The sequence below is a fragment of the Thamnophis elegans genome, chromosome Z (assembly GCF_009769535.1).
Source record: "Thamnophis elegans isolate rThaEle1 chromosome Z, rThaEle1.pri, whole genome shotgun sequence".
In the NCBI taxonomy this organism is placed as follows: Eukaryota; Metazoa; Chordata; class Lepidosauria; order Squamata; family Colubridae; genus Thamnophis; species Thamnophis elegans.
This window is the reverse complement of record NC_045558.1, coordinates 126223890-126243889: the sequence shown is the minus strand read 5'-3', so window position 1 is coordinate 126243889 and position 20000 is coordinate 126223890. Positions and strand designations below refer to the sequence as shown.

Sequence of the window (20000 nt, the reverse complement as noted above, 5' to 3'; positions counted from 1 at the left end):
CAAGCAATTCTATGATTCTCCTGAACTGGTAATAAAAAAAGGTTCTGACGATCAGGTGGGACAATGTTGTGTGATTGTCAGAACCTTTTTTAAAAACTTTGGCAGGGTTGATTCACCAGCTTTTTAGCACTTCCTCAGGTTCCTTCATGGCTTGTCTGGGGGTGGGGGTGGCTTCCTTCCTGTTTTGCAGGGGTTGGCGGGAAGGATTCTCCATTCAGCCTCGAGAGAAAAGAAGGACGTGCTTGCTCGCTTTGAAAGCTGCCGCTAAATGGAAAAATGCCAGGAGCAAGTATGCGCTTCTTTTCTCTTAAGGCTAAATGGGGAATACTTCCCTGCAAACAGGAACGAAGCCACCCTGTCGGACAAGCCAGGGAAGACCCCGAGGCTGGGGGTTTCACCTATGGAGCTGGGGTGCATTCCTGCACCAACTCTGTTCCTTCTCCTGATGGCTCGATGCCATCTCGCTTCCTTGCTTCTTTCCTCTCCTCCCTTCTATTCCCCACCCCAAAAGCAAACGATGAGGGTCATGGAGGCCAAGAGTTCCTCAATGGGGAGAACAAGGGGGTAAGTGGTGGGGTGCCATCTCCTCAAACTGGTGTGAGGTTGAATTCGCTAAGCTCAGAAGGTAGCGACCCTTGGCTCTTAGCAGCCCCCTTGCAAGCCTGCTGCCTCCATCTTCCTCACTCACGTGAAGATGGGGAGGGAGCAGTGAGAATGGAGAGGGTTGCACATCGCTTTTTAAAAAAACCATGCAGCCTGGCACCCTGCCACCGTGGTGGCGGCAGGAACAGCTCCAGAGCCTCTAAGTGCAGGAGGAGCTATCCCGGGTATAGGGTTTCCTGCCTAGGTAGGGGGTTGGACTAGGAGACCTCCCAGATCCCTTCCAACTCTGCTATTGTATTGTATTGTAATGCAGTTGTTAATGTAGGATTTGATCAAAGTGAAATAAAAAGGAGCAAGGATGTATCATTATTTGGAACTGATTCTTCTGGTTGATAAATCTTAAAATGGTGATGCCTATTTTTTTTTCCTGACCACAGCAGACTTTTGATTGTATTCTCTTTGCACTCAACTGTTTCAAGACTTTTTAACTAATACGGTTATCAAGCTGGGAATCGTTGCATATTTTATTTCTTAAGAAAGAACTTTACAAGCTCTTTATTATAGTATATTCTATTACTTTCATCACATATCACTAAGGTCATTTTGAATATCACGTATGCCTTCTTGGGCATTATTTTCTTTCCCATCTACCTTTTAGGTAATTTCCACATTTCTTAAGATTTCCAACTGTCTCTTCATTGAAATCATAAATATATATTGGACTAATGGGAAAGAACCTGATGGATTTGGGGCAATATTCCAGGATCATAGACATGGCGGGAAAGAGAAGCGCATGGGAGTGGGAATGGGAGTAGGGGCAGAAAGCATATTACTCCCTCAATTACTCCCTGTCATACAAACGCTTCAACATCTATGAATAGCCAGGCAACGCTGGGTTATCAATTAGTGAATGGCACAAAAGAGGCATCTACAAAATATCCTGGTTTATCATCATCGCATCCATTGGCTTCTCCCCAAGCAGTGTGTACAGACCTCTTTACAGCTCATGCTTGCAGATGTAAGCACTGTGTTTCTGGCATGGGGAATAGTTCCATTCTTTAAAACCTAAAACAAAAAAAGACAAGCTATTTGGTATTTCTGTCCTAGCCGTTTATTTTTGATGATATATGGATGAGATGTCATTGAGATGGAACGTTTTGAACTACTGGTTCTCTCCTTCATTATTTTCCATCCGAAAGATTGGCAGTTCGAATCCCTAGTTCCGTGTTACAGAGTGAGCTCCCGTTACTTGTCCCAGTTTTTGCTAACCTAGCAGTTTGAAACCATGTAAAAATGCAAGTAAAAAAAAAGAACCACCTTTGGTAGGAAAGTAACAGCGTTCCTTCTGCCTTCAGTGTCTAGTCATGCTGACCACATGACCACGGAGACGTCTTCGGATAGCGCTAGGTCTTCGGTTTTGAAACAGAGATGAGCACCTCCCCTAGAGTCAGGAACGACTAGCCCATATGTGCAATGGGAACCTTTACCTCTTATGATTATTTTGAACGGCTTGCCTTGAATTTGATAATGTGATCTCTGTATGTTTTGTGATTCTCAACACATTTAGCCTCTTGTTTGCTCAGGCAGAATATAAAGGATGTAATATAATATCCTTTTCATTTGATGATATAGTTTCCAGAAAAATAAAAATTATTAAATCATCTGATTTGAACTGACCACTACCTGTCCAGTATAACTAACTGATGCCAAAGATGTCTCTGTTAGCTCTAATCATTTCTCTTTTTACACTTTCGGGTTTCTTGAAATGCTTCTAACATTCCATGGTCCAATTTGATAACACTTTGTTATAGGCAAGGTCTCTTGTCAAGGGCACCCTCCATTTTTGGCTTCCCAAAGGCTTTTCTCCATCAATGTCATAAAAAAACCTGAATACTAAAAGTTAGTCCTTGCTCTTCTCCAGTAGCTTGCAGGCTACCATCGAGCCTGGAGGGCCTGCTCTTGGTATCCATACCCGAGTCATGTTGAGGTCTTGCCACAAAGAGTTCTGATGAAACTTTTTACAAAGTAATTCACCAATACTTTCCCCAATCCTCCCCATTCATCCAGGCTTGGGACCGGTACATGGTTGATAACTCCACCATACGGCTCGGTTGAAATCATAGACAGACAGCCTATCTCATATTTACAAACCTAGATCAATAATGTGTATTTACTCAGAACCTCCTCCCTTAGTACATCAGGTGGATGATTCACAAGTCAATCTTAACAAATTTCCTTGGCTGTTTGAGACCATTGTTAGTAAAACCAAGGTTCATTTCTTTAAGATTAAGGATTCTTTAAGATTTACCAATGAAGGTATAATGCATTTAATGGTAATGGAAGAGTGGATGATTGATTGATTGATTGACTGATCGATATTTTCTCATTTTTTAACTGCCATATCCTTCAGAGCGAAGCTGTCCAATTAATTCAATTAATAACTGGTTTTATCTCCAGCTCAATTATCTAGAATCTCCCACTGCTGACCAGCAGTGGTAAGTATATATACACAGAGGTGTATTACCTTGTAAAAAGTTTTCATCAGAACTCTTTATGGCAAGACCTCAACATGACTCATGATACCAACAGCAGGCTCTCCAGGGGCAAGCTACAGGAGAAGAGCAAGGGCTAACTTTTAGTATGTGGGGGGGGGGGTTGTGACATTGTTGGAGGAAAGTCTTTGGGAAGCCAAAAATGGAGGGTGCCGATGACAAGAGACATTACTTATGCTGTACAAGTGTTATCAAATTGGAACATGGAATGTTAGAGGCATTTCAAGAAACCCAAAATTGTAAAAAGAGAAATGATTAAAGTTAACAGAGACATCCTTGGCATCAGTTTGGCACACCCTTAACACCCATTTCCAAAGAAACAATTGATTTATCCATGGGTAGAAACCACAAAGCTGGCTAAATCAAAAGAACGAGTGAAGAATGTCAAAAATCCAGAGTAGACATGTCTCTTTCCAGTTGGTGCCTATCGCTCAAACTCAGAACGGAAGATTTCACGAAATTTTGATCGAAGCTAATTTCCTGAATCAATTCTAGACTGTCTAAGTCCTTCTTTAAAAAGTGGCACTCAGGACAGGAACTGGTAGTTAGTACAGGATTTGATCGAAGTGGAATAAAAAGGAAAAGAATTTGTCACTATTTGGAAATGATGTTTCTGTTGATAAAACCTAAAATGGTGATGTTTGGTTTTTTCCTGACCACAAGAGACTGCCACTTCTGTTGAAGCATTCTGTTGAAGCCTTATGTGTTTTGATCACCGATGATCACTCACCCTACGGATTGGACAGGAGTGACCTGGACTTCATTGCACATTGCTGTGATATACGTATAACACATGAATCTAGATTTAGCTGTGTTTTTGTCCTTTCACTCACTAGTGCAGAGCAAGGGTGAGGTGCAGCTCTCACCTCACAATCAGGAGGCTGTGGGTTTGATCTTAGATAGAGGCAGATATTTTTCTCTCTGTGCACTCTGAGAATATATCTGCTGAACAAAACTTTGCATTGTCGACAGGAAGGGCAGCCGGCCATTAAAGCACTCTGCTAGTTCCATTCAGTTACCCAGACTCCAACCCACAAGGGATGGTGGGGTTGTTAAATTTAAGATGATGAAGATGACAACTCACTAGTGCAGAGCAAATAACTCAAATGTTAATCATGAATATCATCACAGAGCAATCAGAGAGCCATGAGCCACTGGTTTGACCATAAGATTTCATTGTGACCTCGGCAGAGCTTTAATGGGGTCAATAGAAGAATTTTAGAGTCATCTCCCACAGGTTTTCTGGATGGTTGAAGGTAATAAGGACATGAAGGAAACGAAAAGGGTTGAACAGAGGGGAAATCGGGCAAACACAGCTTGGCTACTTTCTCTCCAACACCCCATGTTCAAACAAGAATGCTTGGCCACTCTTCCTTTCGTCTGGCGACAGAAAGTGTCTGTGACAAAGTTCAAAAAAGTTAGGATGGTGGCTGCAAGAATGACATCAAAGCTCTCTTTTTTATATGCATAGAAATAGCAAGGCTTAGATTGCACTGTTTGACTGCATTTTGATTTTTTTTTAAAAAATCTGCCTGTGAATGCACCTATTTTGAAAGTGGAGAGTCTCTAGATAATGGAGCTGGAGATAAAATTAAGTATAATCTCATAAATGAATCCAATACTATATGTGCATTCTATCTTCATTTGTAGATTTTTAAACATCAGGACTTTTTTTTAAAACTAACAATGGCATGAAAAAAGCAAAGAAATTGTTCAGATTGACTTGTGAGTAAGCCGCATCATGTGGAAAAGGAGTAGCCTATTAAATACACATATACCTCTAGGTTGAGAAGTTGCTCGGCTTCGGACAAACCTGGACTCCAATTGCGCAGAGCCAGCCGAGGTACCGGGGGAAGGCCTTGAATGGCATCTTTGGATTGACTTCCAGTTTGTTACTCCTGAGGAAGTGGACAAGGCCATCGGAGCAGTGAGTGCCTCCACGTGTGTACTGGACCCGTGCCCCTCCTGGCTGGTCGCGAACAGCAGGGAGGTGACACGGAGCTGGATCCAGGCGATAGTTACTGCCTCCCTCCGGGAGGGGCTCTTTCCATCCCCCCTAAAGGCGGTGGTGGTGAGACCCCTCCTGAAAAGGCTGTCTTTGGATCCAGCCATTTTAAATAACTATTGTCCAGTCTCCAACCTCCCCTTTGTTGGAAAGGTTGTTGAGAAAGTGGTGGCCTCTCAGCTCCGGCGGTCCTTGGATGAAACCGATTATCTAGACTCCTTTCAGTCTGGATTCAGGCCTGGCTACAGCACGGAAACTGCTTTGGTCGCACTGACCGATGATCTCTGGAGAGCCAGAGACTGGGGCCACGCCTCCATCCTAGTGCTCCTTGACCTCTCAGCAGCCTTCGATACCATCAACCATGGTATCCTTCTGCGACGGTTGCGAGAGGTGGGGGTGGGAGGCACCATTCTTCGGTGGTTCTCCTCCTACCTCTCGGACAGGTCGCAGTCGGTGTTGGTTGGAGGGCAGAGGTCGACCCCTAGGCCCCTTAAGTATGGGGTGCCACAGGGTTCGGTCCTGTCCCCCCTCCTGTTTAACATCTACATGAAGCTGCTGGGTGAGATCATTCGGCGGCACGGGATAAAATATCATCAGTACGTGGACGATACACAGTTGTATCTATCCGCCACGTGCCAACTCAGTGAAGTGGTTGACGTGATGTGTCAGTGCCTGGAGGCTGTCAGGGTCTGGATGGGGGTAAACAAACTTGCTCTCAATCCTGACAAGACCGAGTGCCTTGTGTTTTTCCCTCCCAATAATTGGCCATGTATTCCAACTCTCAGGCTGGGGGGTGAAATTATACGCCCCTCAGACAGGGTTCGCAATTTGGGAGTCCTCCTGGATCCACAGCTGACTTTAGATCACCATTTGTCAGCTATGACCAGGGGGACATTTGCCCAGGTCTGCCTGGTGCACCAATTGCATCCCTACCTGAACCGGGAGGCCCTCACAACAGTCACTCACGTCCTTGTGACCTCAGGACTGGACTACTGCAACGCGCTCTACATGGGGCATCCCTTGAAGAGTGTTCGGAGACTTCAGCTTGTCCAGAATGCAGCCGTGCGAGCGATCGTGGGTGCGCCTCAGTACACCCACGTTACACCTATCCTCCGCGAGCTGCACTGGTTGCCTATTGGTCTCCGGATACGCTTCAAGTTGCTAGTTGTCATTTATAAAGCCCTACATGGTATTGGACCTGGGTACTTGAGAGACCGCCTCCTGCCGATTACCTCCCAAAGACCCATTAGATCCCACAGACTAGGCCTCCTCCGAATTCCATCTGCTGGCCAATGCCGGCTGTCAACTACCCAGAGGAGGGCCTTCTCTGTGGCTGCTTCGGCCCTCTGGAACGATCTCCCTGTGGAGATTCGGACCCTCACCACCCTTCAGGCTTTCCGTAAAGCCGTTAAGACCTGGCTGTTCCAGCAGGTCTGGGGCTGCTGAGTTCCATCCCCACTCGAACTGGGTGCTTGTTGAGACCTTTTAAATTGCTTCCGTATTGTTGTTTGTTTTTGTTTCCTTTCCTTTTGTATTGTTCCCCTTCCCTTTCGGTTTTGTTAGCCGCCCTGAGTCCCTTGGGAATAGGGCGGCATACAAGTTGAATAAAACCTCTAAACCTCTACTGAATAATTTATTGTTATTTATGATTTCAATAAAGAGATGGTGGGAAAGCTGAACAAAGGGGAAGAGGACCCACATGGTGGATGGGAAAGCAGATAAGGCCTAGAAGTTGTAAATGAAACTCAAAATGATCTCCATGAAATGTGATGAAAGTAACAAAACATACTTTAATAGAAACTTTGCAATATTTTCCCTTAGGAAACAAAATACACAAGTAGAGGTAACTGTGTTTGTGAATAAGGTTGGAATAGCTGATTACAAACCGAGTGTAATCAGTAGTGTGGTTGGGGACAAAGAGCAACACCATTTTTAGTTGTATCGCAACAATAATCATTTCCAAATAATGACAATTTCTTTTCCCTTTTTATTTGGCTTTGAAGAAATCCTGTATTGACCACTAGGCTCCTGTTGTGAGCACTACATTTTAAAAAGGATTTAGATAGACTGGAAAATAACACAATCACAGAATAACAGATAAGGAAGGGTCCTTGCAGGTCTTCTAGTTCAACCCTCTGCTTAAGCAGGAAACCCTATATAATTTCAGACAAATAGTTGCCCAATCTCTTCTTAAAAACCTGTTGGAGCACCTACAACTTCTGGAAGCAAGTCATTACACTGATTAATTGTTCTAATTGTCAGGACATTTCTCCTTAGTTCTAGGTTGCTTCTCTCCTTGGCTAGTTTCCATCTATTGCTTCTTGTCCTACCCTCAGATGCTTTGGAGAATAGGTTGACCCTCTCTTCTTTGTGGCCCCTATTGAGCCCTACTGAGCCCCTACTGAGGATCATCAGTGGACTAAAAAACTAACTTTATGGAGAAAGTTTAAAGGAGATGTCATATTTAGTCTTTAGACAAGAAGACTACAAAGGGCAGAATTTTTCAAATAACTGAATCACATATAGGACACTAAGACATGTTCATTCTCATTTCAGAGTGTAACTGAAGGTAGGCCCCAATTCAATGTTAGGAAAAACTTCCTAACAGAGGAGTTAGACATGAGTGCCCATGTCCCAGGACTATCACAGAAAGATTGTGGATTCTGTTTAATTGAGTGATTCTGATTGACAGAGTTGTATTCATTTTGATTCTTGCACTGAGTAGAAAGTTGGAGTTTATAGGATCAAAACTTGGTTGGAAGAAATAACAAAGGTCAAGTTAGATTGGAAACCTGAACTCTTTTTATTATTTTTTATTAGGAATCATACCGATGAAATACAAAAAAGAAATACAATATCTAATATTACATATACTTACAGCAGCAAGAATCACTTTCGCCCAGAAGTGGAAAAATAAACTAACTCCAAATGAAGATGAAATAATAAAAAAAATTATGGACTGTGCCGAAATGGATAAATTAACGAAAGAAATACAGGGGAAAGAAGAATCAGAATTTTATCGGATATGGCATAATTGGTATAGTTGGATGGAGCAAAGGAATAAAATGAAAAAAATAGAATAACACTCAAAAATAATAATTATGAGTAAAACAAGGGGGCCAAGATTTGTGAATTCAAATCAGGACGATAGTTGGAAAATAGACTGTAGAATCCTAAAGAAAAAAGGAAAGGATATGAAACAAAGTTGGGTGTGTGGAAACACCATCTCCAAGAAAACAGGAACTGGGATCCGAAAGAGACACCTATAACAATAGAAAAAGAAAGGAAGGGAAGAAGGAAGGAAAGGAGGGGAGGAAGGAAGTAGAGAATGGAAGGACGAAGGAAAGGAAAGGAGTGGACGGTAGAAGAGAGAGGAAGAGAAGGAGAGAAACTAGGAGAAGAAGAAGTGTGGTGGTGAGGTAAGGGAAGAAGAATGAGGTAAGGGAAGGTGGGTAGAGGTGAGAGAAAAAGAAGAAGAGGAGGGAGGAAGAGAAAGAAAGAGAGGGAGAGAAGGTAGGAAGGAGAAGAAAAAGGGTAGGAGTAGGGAAGAGATAGGGGAAAGAAGAAGGGGATGGAGACTAGAAAAGAAGGAAGTAAAGAAGGAAGGGAGGGAGAAAAGAAAAGAAAGAGAAAACAAGGTGGTGTCTTAGCAGGTGCTAAGGATGGTAAACAAAGCATTCTAAACTATACCTTATAATCTTCCAAATGGGATAATAATTACATAAGAGTGGCAAAGAAAAAGAATAATTATGTGAATGTATATCTATAATCTGTATGTAAGAGAACAAATGACAGTAAAAATATATAGCATAATATAGGTAAATAATATCTGGTCATAAGTAGCTAAGTTTAAATAAATAAAGAAATGTACATACAAATGGATAATGAATAAGGAGATTATGAATGAAAGATAGAAATGTATAGTAGGGAAAACACTAACTGCAAAGAAACCGATTTGGAACTGCCGTATGATATACGATGGAACTTATTGTTCCTATGTTGTTTTTAAGTTATGTGTTTGTTTTTGTTGATGTGTTGATGTGTTTAAAATAAAAAAAAATATTCAAAAGAAAGTTGGAGTTTATGGCTTCAGGGATAAGAACTGATCTGACAAACTGATGATGCAATAACAGTATTGTACAATACACTAACACACCTCCTTCAGTGTTGGCATTTTACTATATTGTGTATATTAAAATAGCAGAAACATAAATTGGATATACCAACGTTGTATATGAGCTATGGCCGTGGAGATCTTCTCGCCTCCATCCTCACCAAAGCTGAGACTCTTCTAGTGGCTGAACATATCCCCAATTACCAGCAGAACCTAAACAATGTCTGAATTGATCTTCATGATGTCCACCTGGTAACTTTCTCTTCCCTTTTAAACAGTGTGTGACTGTGCCATTCCAATTTTTCTTAACCACTTCTCTGATTAAATTCCAATAATTTTTCAAATTAATTAGTAGTTTCTATAAGTGGGGTAGGAAGAAAAAATATAGAAGCATAGAAATAATCTGTAACAGTAGACAATAACTGTGGCCACATGGATGCTTTTGTGTCTGCAATAGTGGTGACTAAATGGCATTGAGAAAATTTGGGAATAAGAGGAAATATTTATTTCAATTGAATACAGTGCATGCATTTTTCAGACGACGTCTTAGACAGCCCAGTGAATATTCAAGGAAATTGTTCTGCTTCTAAATGTTCATCTCTGGGACATTCCATACACATATTTTCAAAAATGAATGGCTAGGGCGGAGAAATTTGAGCAGAATCTGAAGATTTCTTTCCTCTTTTTTTTTAAAGAGTTGGTCATTTCTTTAAATCAAGTAACCCTTTGCAAGATGATTTGGATATTACAAAGTTCACTGCTAGAGCACTTGTGGGAACCATTGTCTACTCGTTACATCATAGTCACTACAGAGGCATTGCTTACTAATCAACCACTCTAGTAGAGCAATCTTTGTAGCTTTTATGATGATGATCAATGGAATCCCAGGGACTGTTTACTTCCTTGTCATTGTCATCTGATCTGTGTTTGTTCAACAGATTGGAAAATGGAGGTGGACTGATGAATCACCTTACAACTACAAGGCCCGGATGAAAAATGAGCCAGGTAATTATGGTAATGCTGAGCACTTTGTGGCAATGACAGGAAGGTCAATGATTCTCATCCAGGCTTCTCACTGAATTTCCTGATAGTTAAGCCCATCATGGTTCTCATCCAAGTTCAAAAACTTAGTTATGAACGTATCAGTTTAATAAACAGGATGCCACTTGATTAGTTTGGAGCTGTCTTACAAGTTAGTGAACTATTGCTCAGATTCATAAGATTCAAATTAATTAATCTTTTTCTTTTGCTGAATATTGTAGCTATCAGGTTTCTACATGAAAAAGTCTTTTTTCTTTCTTCCCACGAAGTATTTGGTAATATATCAGTGGGATTTTTTTGCTTCAGTGAAAAAATAATTAACCTTGCCTTCGAATACATGAGTTGAACATGTATTTTTCAGATGATGTCATAGACAGAACAATGAATATTCAAGGAAGTTGTTCAGCGGTGGGCTTCAAAAATTTTAGCAAGGGGTTCTCTGCCCAGTTGCTGGGTAAGCATGGCCATGGTGGATGTGGCATAGTCAGCCTCCTGCACTAGGAGAGGGGGTGTTTTTGCCCTCCCTGAGCTCCGGAGGCTTTATGAACCAGGTCGAAGTGGTAGGAGCCCACCTCTGAGCTGCTCCCAGTGTGCGCAGAGCTGCCATGAGAAGGGAACAGCTAAGGAGCAAGGGTTGACTTGTAAAGAGTAAAGCCACAGGTGGACGGTGAATGGCCCCTCGCATCGGGAATAAAGAGGAACAAACGGGGAGGGGAGTTTGCAGGAGACAATTAGTTCAATTCATTAAAGTGAAGATTTGTTCCTGACTTCTTGCCAAGTATTGTCTGTTACAGAGTGGCATTTGGAAGATATTGGCCTGGCAGCTCTCCAAGCCTAATAAAGGTATGTAGTTGTGAAATCTCTTGAAAGACTTTTGGCCGAGACTTTGCTGGAAAGGAATTCACTTTGTACCATCTGCCAGATGGTAATAGTTTAAAAAAAAGTGCCCAGGAGCACTGTTCCCTCTAAGGTGCGTGCCTGCGCGGCCGCGCACGTCGCAAGAAAAGCCCGCGCAGCAGATTCTATCTGCCGCGCAGAGTTTTCTGTAAAGCAAACGTGGGGAAGTTCTTTGCAGGCGGCTAGAACTGGCCGCCTGCAAAGGACCTCCCCAGATTTGTTTTGATGAGCCGCCAGTCCTCTTGCTTCTTCTCCTTCACCGGCAAAGCTCCCGCTGGTGCCCCGCCCATGACAGCGGCGCCTCTCCCTCCACGCGGAGCACCTGAGCTGGCTCCCGCGTTATCCCTCCCCCTTCCTCCTCTGCCGTGCTTTTGAGGCCGCGGGAGCTAGTAGGAAAGCGGCGGAGGTGGAGGCGGCAGCAGGGATACCCAGAGCCCAGCTGACTCCGCTCGGAGCACCTCAGCTCAGCTGGGCTCTGGGTTATCCCTGCCGCCGCCTCCACCTCCGCCGCTTTCCTACTAGCTCCCGCGGCAGGACTGGCGGCTTTGAAATGCAACCCCCTGGTCCCGCCGGCCACGGATTTGATTCGGCGTAAGTGGGGGCCGAACACATGCTGAGCCGACTTTGCGCAGTGAGGCGGAGTAATTCAACCCCCCCCCAAAGAACCTGTGTGTGTGTGTGTGTGTGTGTGTGTGTGTGTGTGTGTGAGAGAGAGAGAGAGAGAGAGAGAGAATTGGATCAAAATTGGTGGCCAAAGGAGTGGAGGGAGGGAGGGAAGGGAGGAAGGAAGCCCTGCCCCCTGTGAAAAAAACTGAAGATGGAGCAGTGAATGAATAAACCATAAAAGCAACAAACAGTTAATGCGTAAGTAAGCTGAGGAGCAAGTTCTCAACTAAGGAAGAAATATAAGAAAGAAATATAAAAAGCTCAATATGCCAAAACACTTATTTTAGTCTTCATTTAATTACTTGTATTGTAGTCTGATGTAACATCTTTTTAAAGTTAACGTTAGTTAGAAAAGATAGGGTACAAAACTTAAATAATAAAAAAATTGTACATTCATTTTGAAAAATAAATGCAATACTTGATTAACTTCATATCTTTATTTAAAATAGTTTTGACATGGCATATGATTTTATTGACTCAGTTGGAAATGATGTGGATGTTGTTTCTGATTCTGAGGTATATATATTCTTAAGTAACATAACATATAGCATATTGTCCAAACTTGCTAGACTATTTAATTGATCTTACTACTTTAAAGGGGGAGAGTTTCATGATAAATTATTTTATTACATTTATCTTGCATTTATATATTATATTTATTACATTTATATTCCACATTATATATTTGTATTGTTATTTTAGTGTATATTGTCAATTTTGATAGATATTATATTGATATATCAATACTGATTTTAATCATACTAAATAACAATTACTGCTATTATTTATCAGCATTACATATTTACAGTTTTTAATATTGAGTTAGTCATATTTTAGAATAATAGCGTTATCTTTTAATAGGATAATTGGCAAAATCTAATTCACATGTGATGGGTTGCATTCCAAAGGAATGTGAGAGGACAGGTTGCCTGCAAAATGCCAGGACCCAGGCCAGGACCCTGTTGGTGCCATGTCTCTCTCTAGCCAGTCTAACAATCTAAAAGCTGAGCAGAGAGCCTTTTTTTTTTCAGGGTGAGGAGAAAAGTATAGTGTTTGAGTGGCACTTTTCATGTCTGGCATTCATCGGGCTGAAACCTCGCTCGCAATTGGCGCTTGACGCTTGGAAGGTTGCGCAAATGTCCAGCAGACACGACAGCAGTTCAAACTGTGGCTCTCTTAGGTGCTCAGGCATGAAACTGTGCCGCTCAAACACTATACTTTTCCGCTCACACTGAAAAAAAATTAGAGGGAACATTGCCCAGGAGGAGATGGATCTTTAAGAACATTTTGAACTTTCTTAAGGCAGCAGGAGCTATAGAGCTCTGCCAAGGAGAGGAGAGGGCAACTGATGATCCTCTGGGCAATGACGTTGACCCTCTGGAGAGCTGTCCTATCTACCACTGTGCAATTGGCAAACCATACACGGGTGCAGTAAGTTAAAATACTCTCTATGGTGCAGCGGTAGAAGGTCACCAGCAGTTTTTCATTCAGTTTCTGTTTCCTGAGGAGTCTCAGGTAGTATAATCTCTGCTGGCCCCTTTTGACTAGTGATGCAATGTGAGAGCCCCAGGTCAGGTCCTCTTTTGTGATAACACCCAGAAACCTGAAACTGGCCACTCGCTCCACTCGGTCTTACAGTACTAAATATTGGTATCTCACCAAAATGTCTCGCCTTCCGCCTATGAAACTGCTTCCGGACTTAAGGTGGCGGAAGCGATATTCCCTTATGTGTTTCAATCACCGACCATCACCGAGCCAACAGATTGAACCGGAGTGAACCAGAGTTCTCCTGCATTGCCCAATCTCATAGTTTCATCACGAAGTATGTATCCAGTTAGTATGCAATATATTCATTTTCCAGGTCCAGCAGGGGTGGGTTCCTCCCGGTTCGCACCGGTTCTTGCGAACCTGTTCATCAGTGAACCAGGAAGTAATTAACTTCCGGGTTCCTAGCTCCTAGCCCCTGTCGCTGGGTGCCTGCGGGGTTTTTCTTTTTAAAAAACGCCTCTCCGGATGATCTTGAAATCCTGCAAGGTTGCTTTGGAAGGGGACAGATAGGCAGATTCCCCATGCCCCCTTCCCTGGGTGCCTGCAGCCTTAAAGCAAGCGTTTGCACAATAAAGAAAACCTCATGAGCGAGAGAAGTTTCGGAAGCTTCCAAGGCTACAGACAATCAGGAATCGGGTGGGGGAATCCCTCGCAGGTTTTCAAGATCATCTGCAGAGGCGTTTTTAAAAAGAAAACAGTCTTCTTGGGAGGGGGAATGGGCTGCGCTCCTGGTTCTGGGGATTTCCCCCCCCAAAAAAAGACCAGCTTCCCATCTCTCCAAATCTTGTGGCTTTTCAGGATTTTCTTTTAAAAAAACGCCTCTCCGGATGATCTTGAAATCCTGCAAGGTTGCTTTGGAAGGGGACAGATAGGCAGATTCCCCCTGCCCCCCTCCCTGGGTGCCTGCAGCCTTAAAGCAAGCGTTTGCACAATAAAGAAAATCTCACGAGCGAGAGAAGTTCTTAATTGCTTTTACTGTTAAGTTTCGGAAGCTTCCAAGGCTACAGGCAATCAGGAATGGGGTGGGGGAATCCCTCGCAGGTTTTCAAGATCGTCTGCAGAGGAGTTTTTAAAAAGAAAATGGTCTTCTTGGGAGGGGGAATGGGCTACACTCAGAGGAGCCGGCGCTTGGGGCACCCTGAAACAACGCATCCCCGCCGCCTCGTTCTACTCAGCAAGCGGGGACATCCCGTCTGTGCCCACTTCTGCTGCCACCACCTCCGCTCCCAAATGCAACTGTCAGCTGCGAGCAGGTGACTGAAGCTGCTGCTTGCAGTCATTTACCCCTGTGAGAGCTCCTCTTTGGTAACATCATCAGTGCTAGAAGGGAGTGGGGTTGGGGGGGGGAGGAGGAGAAAGTTAGGACAAAAAAGAAAAAGATAAGGAGGGAGAGGACTGTGGGGTCCTTTGGTGTTCTCTGAACGTGGTGGTTTTTAATTAGTTTAGGGAATTTTTATTTATTTATTGTTTATAGAATGTTTATTACAAGAAATGTTATTCCTTTTTGCAAATGTTTTATTTGTGATGCAATATGTTGCTTTTAAGTGTTTAGACAAGGTTTATGTGTCTCAAAGTGGCTGCTTTTCTATGGGCAGGCCAGGTTTGTTGCAAGGCAGTGTGTTTCACCCTCGTTTAGGTAATTCCGAGGTGGTTGATGGTTCTGTGAGTGCCTGTCCTTTATAATTTTCCACATTGCCTTGATGGTTTTTATTCCAGTGACTTTGTCTTTCCTGTTCTTAGGCTTAGGAAAAAAAAACTGGTTTCATTGGCAGTCTTTTTTTTTGGGGGGGGGGGGATTTTTATTTTTTTGGTGTTTTCCTAGCACTGTCATAGTTTGTGGGTGTGGGTGGGTGTGTAATGTCCCACAGTTATCTATGCATTAATAATGATCTAGTAATATTAATAATATCTAGTAATTAGTAATATCTAGTAATAACATCGTCTTGGCCACTCCCACCAGGTCACATGGGTGGCAGGCCACTCCCATCCGGTCACATGGGTGGCAAGCCACTCGCATCCGGTCACATGGGCAGCAAGCCACTCCCACAAAGGAGGCCACGCCCACAGAGTAGGTTCGAACAATTTTTGAAACCCACCCCTGAGGTCCAGATACATTTTAGAATCCTTAACCAATAAAATTTGTTACATTTTCAAATCAGTTTATAAATTCATACATTGACAGTTCTTAGGTATTAAGCAGGCAAGAAACCTATCTTTCTGACTCAAGTTCTTCTTTTGTATTCAGCTTAAGTCACCCTTCCCAAGTTAACTCAACAAATTAAAATCTTTCTCCTCCTCCAAAAATCTATTCAGCATAACAAAAATGTGTCTTTCTTTCAAGGTCTTCACAGATTTTTTTTTCAGGAAATTTGCATTCATACTGTCTATCTTTGATTCACATTTCAAATTTTTGAGATCCAGAGCTTTTTTTCTTATGCCCTGGGATCCCCCATCGTAGTTCTTTTAATTCTACTCAATCATTTTTTTTTATTTAAGTCAGGAGTATTCAACCTTTTTATACCTACCACCCACTTTTGTTAGTAGTAAAATTTTCTAACCGCCCACTGGTTCCACAGTAATGGTGATTTTTATGAAAACCTAATGAAAATTTTAAAATAATGCTATGAAATTTTTCTAAAAAGTCAATCAAATTAAAAAAAAGGAAAGTGCTTCAGTATCGGACAAAACCCCTACCGCCCACCATGAAAGCTGGAACGCCCACTAGTGGGCGGTAGGGACCAGGTTGACTACCACTGATTTAAGTCACCAGCATATCAAACAATCTTACTGTCTTTTGAAAAGTTGAATAATAATTTTTAGGGAAATATTTTATTTCTATTGCTCAGATTATTTTGTCTGAACATTACTCCAAATTGCTCCTTACAATATCCAGGTGGGTTGGCTACATTATTTATCATTTGATATTCATTTTGCTTCTTGAAAGCAAATCCAGCTTTTCCGCTGTTTTTTATGGTCTGTGACTCCCTCTTGTGGACAAAGAGCAAAACTTTTAGATGGCAAACCTACAAATCTGAAGTATTTTAGCTAATTGGATGCCTCAAAGTCTCAACTTATAAATTCCAATATCAAATGAGCATGGCAAAATCAAGGAAATGTACCTGAACTTTTTAAATCATTTTGTATCTCAAAGATAGATTAAAGTAAACAAAAATATCCCACGCTTCCTTTGTTTAGTTATTTTTTATTGTTGATTCCTTTTAATAGGGACATTGTCAACCATTATTTTTTCAGCAATCATTCTTACCCCGTTGCAGTCAAGGGCTGCAGAATTGGGTGTTTCACCTGTCAGTCTTAACCTTGAGTTGCAGAACTGAAGAAAAGTGAACAGGATTTCCTGGAAGAATTCAGATCATAGTGGTGTCACACCAGTATCTGCCTATGGTCTATGTAAAGATTTCTCAGAAAACAAGGGAGCATTCAAGAGGGATATAGCTAAGTCCATGATGGCAAACAGGTGGCACACAGAGCCCTGTCTGCGGGCATGCAATCTGTCGCCCCAGTTCAGCTCCATCGTGCTTGCGCATGTTGTTCAATGTTCAATGTTTATTACACTTGTATGCTGCCCTATTCCCGGGGGACTCAGGGCGGCTAACAAACAAGGGGGGGGGGAATACAACAACAAACAAAGACAAAAACAAATACGAAAAACAGCTTAAAAACAACGCAACAGTCGCAACAGTTCAAGTGGGGCTGGGAACTCATCAGCCCCAGGCCTGCCGGAACAGCCAGGTCTTAATAGCTTTGCGGAAAGCCTGAAGGGTGGTGAGGGTCCGAATCTCCACGGGGAGATTGTTCCAGAGGGCCGGAGCAGCCACAGAGAAGGCCCTCCCCCGAGGGGTCGACAGTCAACATTGGCTAGCGGATGGTATTCGGAGGAGGCCTAATCTGTGGGATCTAATTGGTCGTAGGGAGGTAATTGGCAGGAGGCGGTCTCTCAAGTACCCAGGTCCAATACCATGTAGTCGTTAAAAGTAACGACTAGCACCTTGAAGCGTGTCCAGAGCCCAACAGGCAGCCCATACAGCTCGTGGAGGATAGGTGTAATGTGGGTGTACCGAGGTGCACCCACAATCGCTCACGCGGCTGCATTCTGAATAAGCTGAAGTCTCTGAATGCTCTTCAAAGGCTGCCCCATGTAGAGTGCATTATAGCATGCGCCTCCTGATGGCCAGCTGATTTTCGGGTCTCTGCTGTGCATGCACAGGGGGTGGAGCACATATGGGAGATGTGTCTGCATGCATGGGGGGGCTGGGGGAATTGTGTTTGCATGTTCAGGGGGAGGGTATGCGGGGGTGATGATGCTGTGCGCCTCCCCCTGCAGCCCGTTTTTGGTCCGAGGAGGGTACAGGAAGGCCTACTAGGCCCGAAATGAGGCAATGGGGGGGTATCACACACACATGCACAGGAGGGTGGGGGGAGTGGGGTGGGGGATCGCACATGGATGTGTGCGCGAGTGTCACAAGCACATTGCATTATAGATATAAGCAACATGTCTGCACTGTTGTGCGTACACACACTTTTTGCACGCAGTAGCCATCATTGAGGTAAGTTGTTCACCCCTTCTATCCATCCAGGAAAAGATCTTCATGAGATGAATGGCTGAAGAACTGATTCGCAAGAGAGCTTCTGCAGGCCATTAAGGGCGGAGAACATTAGGAAGACCAGACCAGCTAATCAGAGAAGAAATAATTTCTAAGCAGGTTTTGGATTACCTTAATCAAAAAAATATAATAGGATAAATAAAGTCATAAATCATATATAATTTAATATGTGTAATCTTGTTAATGTCTTCAAAGTAGTTATTACTGATTTTTCTTTTATCCTGATTTCCAAACTATTTTACCCCAGTTTCCTTGATGGTCTCTCATACATCCTAAATCATTCGAACCTTGCTTAGCTTTTGAGATTAGCCAAGATGGATCAGAATTAATAAACATTCCAAGAGAGGCCAAAATTAGTAAATATGCTGCAATGAGTGTGAATTTATTGATCTTTTCCTGCAGATCTGAAATATGACCACCGTAACTAGTGAGTTGTAGTATGAAACAGGTATGAAATAGTGGGTTTGCCTACACACATAACATAATTTTAATATACCCCTAACACAGTAACATTAGGCGCATACTGAAATTATACACCTAATCACACAGTGATTAGATCCCTTATTATGAAATGCCATATTTTCCAGATGAAAACTTCATGACAAATCTTGCTTTCGCACAATATAATATGTGAACGTGCCTTTGCTAAAATGTTAACAGTAGATGACACATTTCTGTGATCTTATCTATTCCAATCAAATGTAGCGTAGAGTTCACCTCACCAGTAATTTTTCTACTTAGGCAACATGATATTAGATGAATGTAGCTGTTGAATTTACTGGTGTTTCCTCTTTGAAGGTCAACCAGAAGATGGGACTCTACCTACTTCAGCCTTTTCTTCCTTGGACTTTTGATTGCCAATCCTTTCTTGAAAGATGAGTCTCTGAAGCCAATTCAACTTTGTATTCAGAGCAAATAGACTATATGAGGAATAGTGGTCTGTAGACAGTGGTGGAATCCTGCCGGTTTAACAACCAGTTTGGTGATCGCGCTTTGGGAGTGTGCAGAGTTTTTAGAAAACTTACGTACCTTCTACATTACTTGTTGGGAAGAAACAGCTGAGGCGCAGCAATCTGCTCTGCCGTGCGACTCGGCTGAGAGGATATAGGTCATTAAAATGCAAGAGCGGGTGGGCAGACTCAGCTGATCCTTGGAATGAACCTGTTCACTCCCAGCTGATCGTAGGAGCTATTGGTTCGCCTGAACCAGTGGGAACCAGTAGAATCCCACACCTGTCTGTAGTCACTTCCAAACTATATGGTCAAATAACATTTTCTTTCTTTAAGAGAAGCTAATGAAAAATACTCATTAAATGCCCTTTTTCTCTATCTTTGTGCCAACTGAAAACATTAAATGCCTGTTTTGTTTATTCTTTTGTCTCCATGAAGTTGACACTTGTGCCAGGGAATGGCTGAAAAATAAGAGGTAACTATTAGGCATATTTTAATAATAAATTGACCTGGCAAGAAGCTGAGGTAAGAAGCATTTCTCATCAGTTGTGTTTTCTTCCATTTCTCTCACTGGTAGAGAGCAAACAACTCAAATATTAACCCTTATGCATACATCATTGCTGAATGATCTTGGAGTGATGAGCCACTAGAACAGGGCCCCTCAAACTCGAACAGGGAGCCAATTCACCGTACCTCAGATTGTTGGGGGGGCAGGACTGGATGAGGTGTATATGTGTGTGCTTGGGGGGGCGCGCGCTAGGTGGTCATGTGACTGGTGGGTGTGGCCAGGTCATGTGACTAGGTGGGTGTGACCATTGAACAGTCTATCGAACAATGCACGCAAATTAAACTTTAATTTGTTTTGCTCCGGGGGGGGGGGGGGGCTTTTATTTACTTTTGTTTTCATGTTGCTCTTTTGGTTGCTTATTTTTTCAGTTGTTTAGGAGTTTAGTGGTCCATTTTAGGAAATTCAGTTTTGCAGCAATTCTTCTCAGCCCCAAG

The 20000-nt window shown here is 42.7% G+C and overlaps 1 pseudogene; it reads left to right on the top strand.

Annotated features, from left to right (window-relative positions):
• The first annotated feature begins 9394 nt into the window (after positions 1 to 9394).
• The window catches only part of LOC116521668, a 13629-nt pseudogene continuing 3023 nt past the window's right edge, over positions 9395 to 20000 (top strand).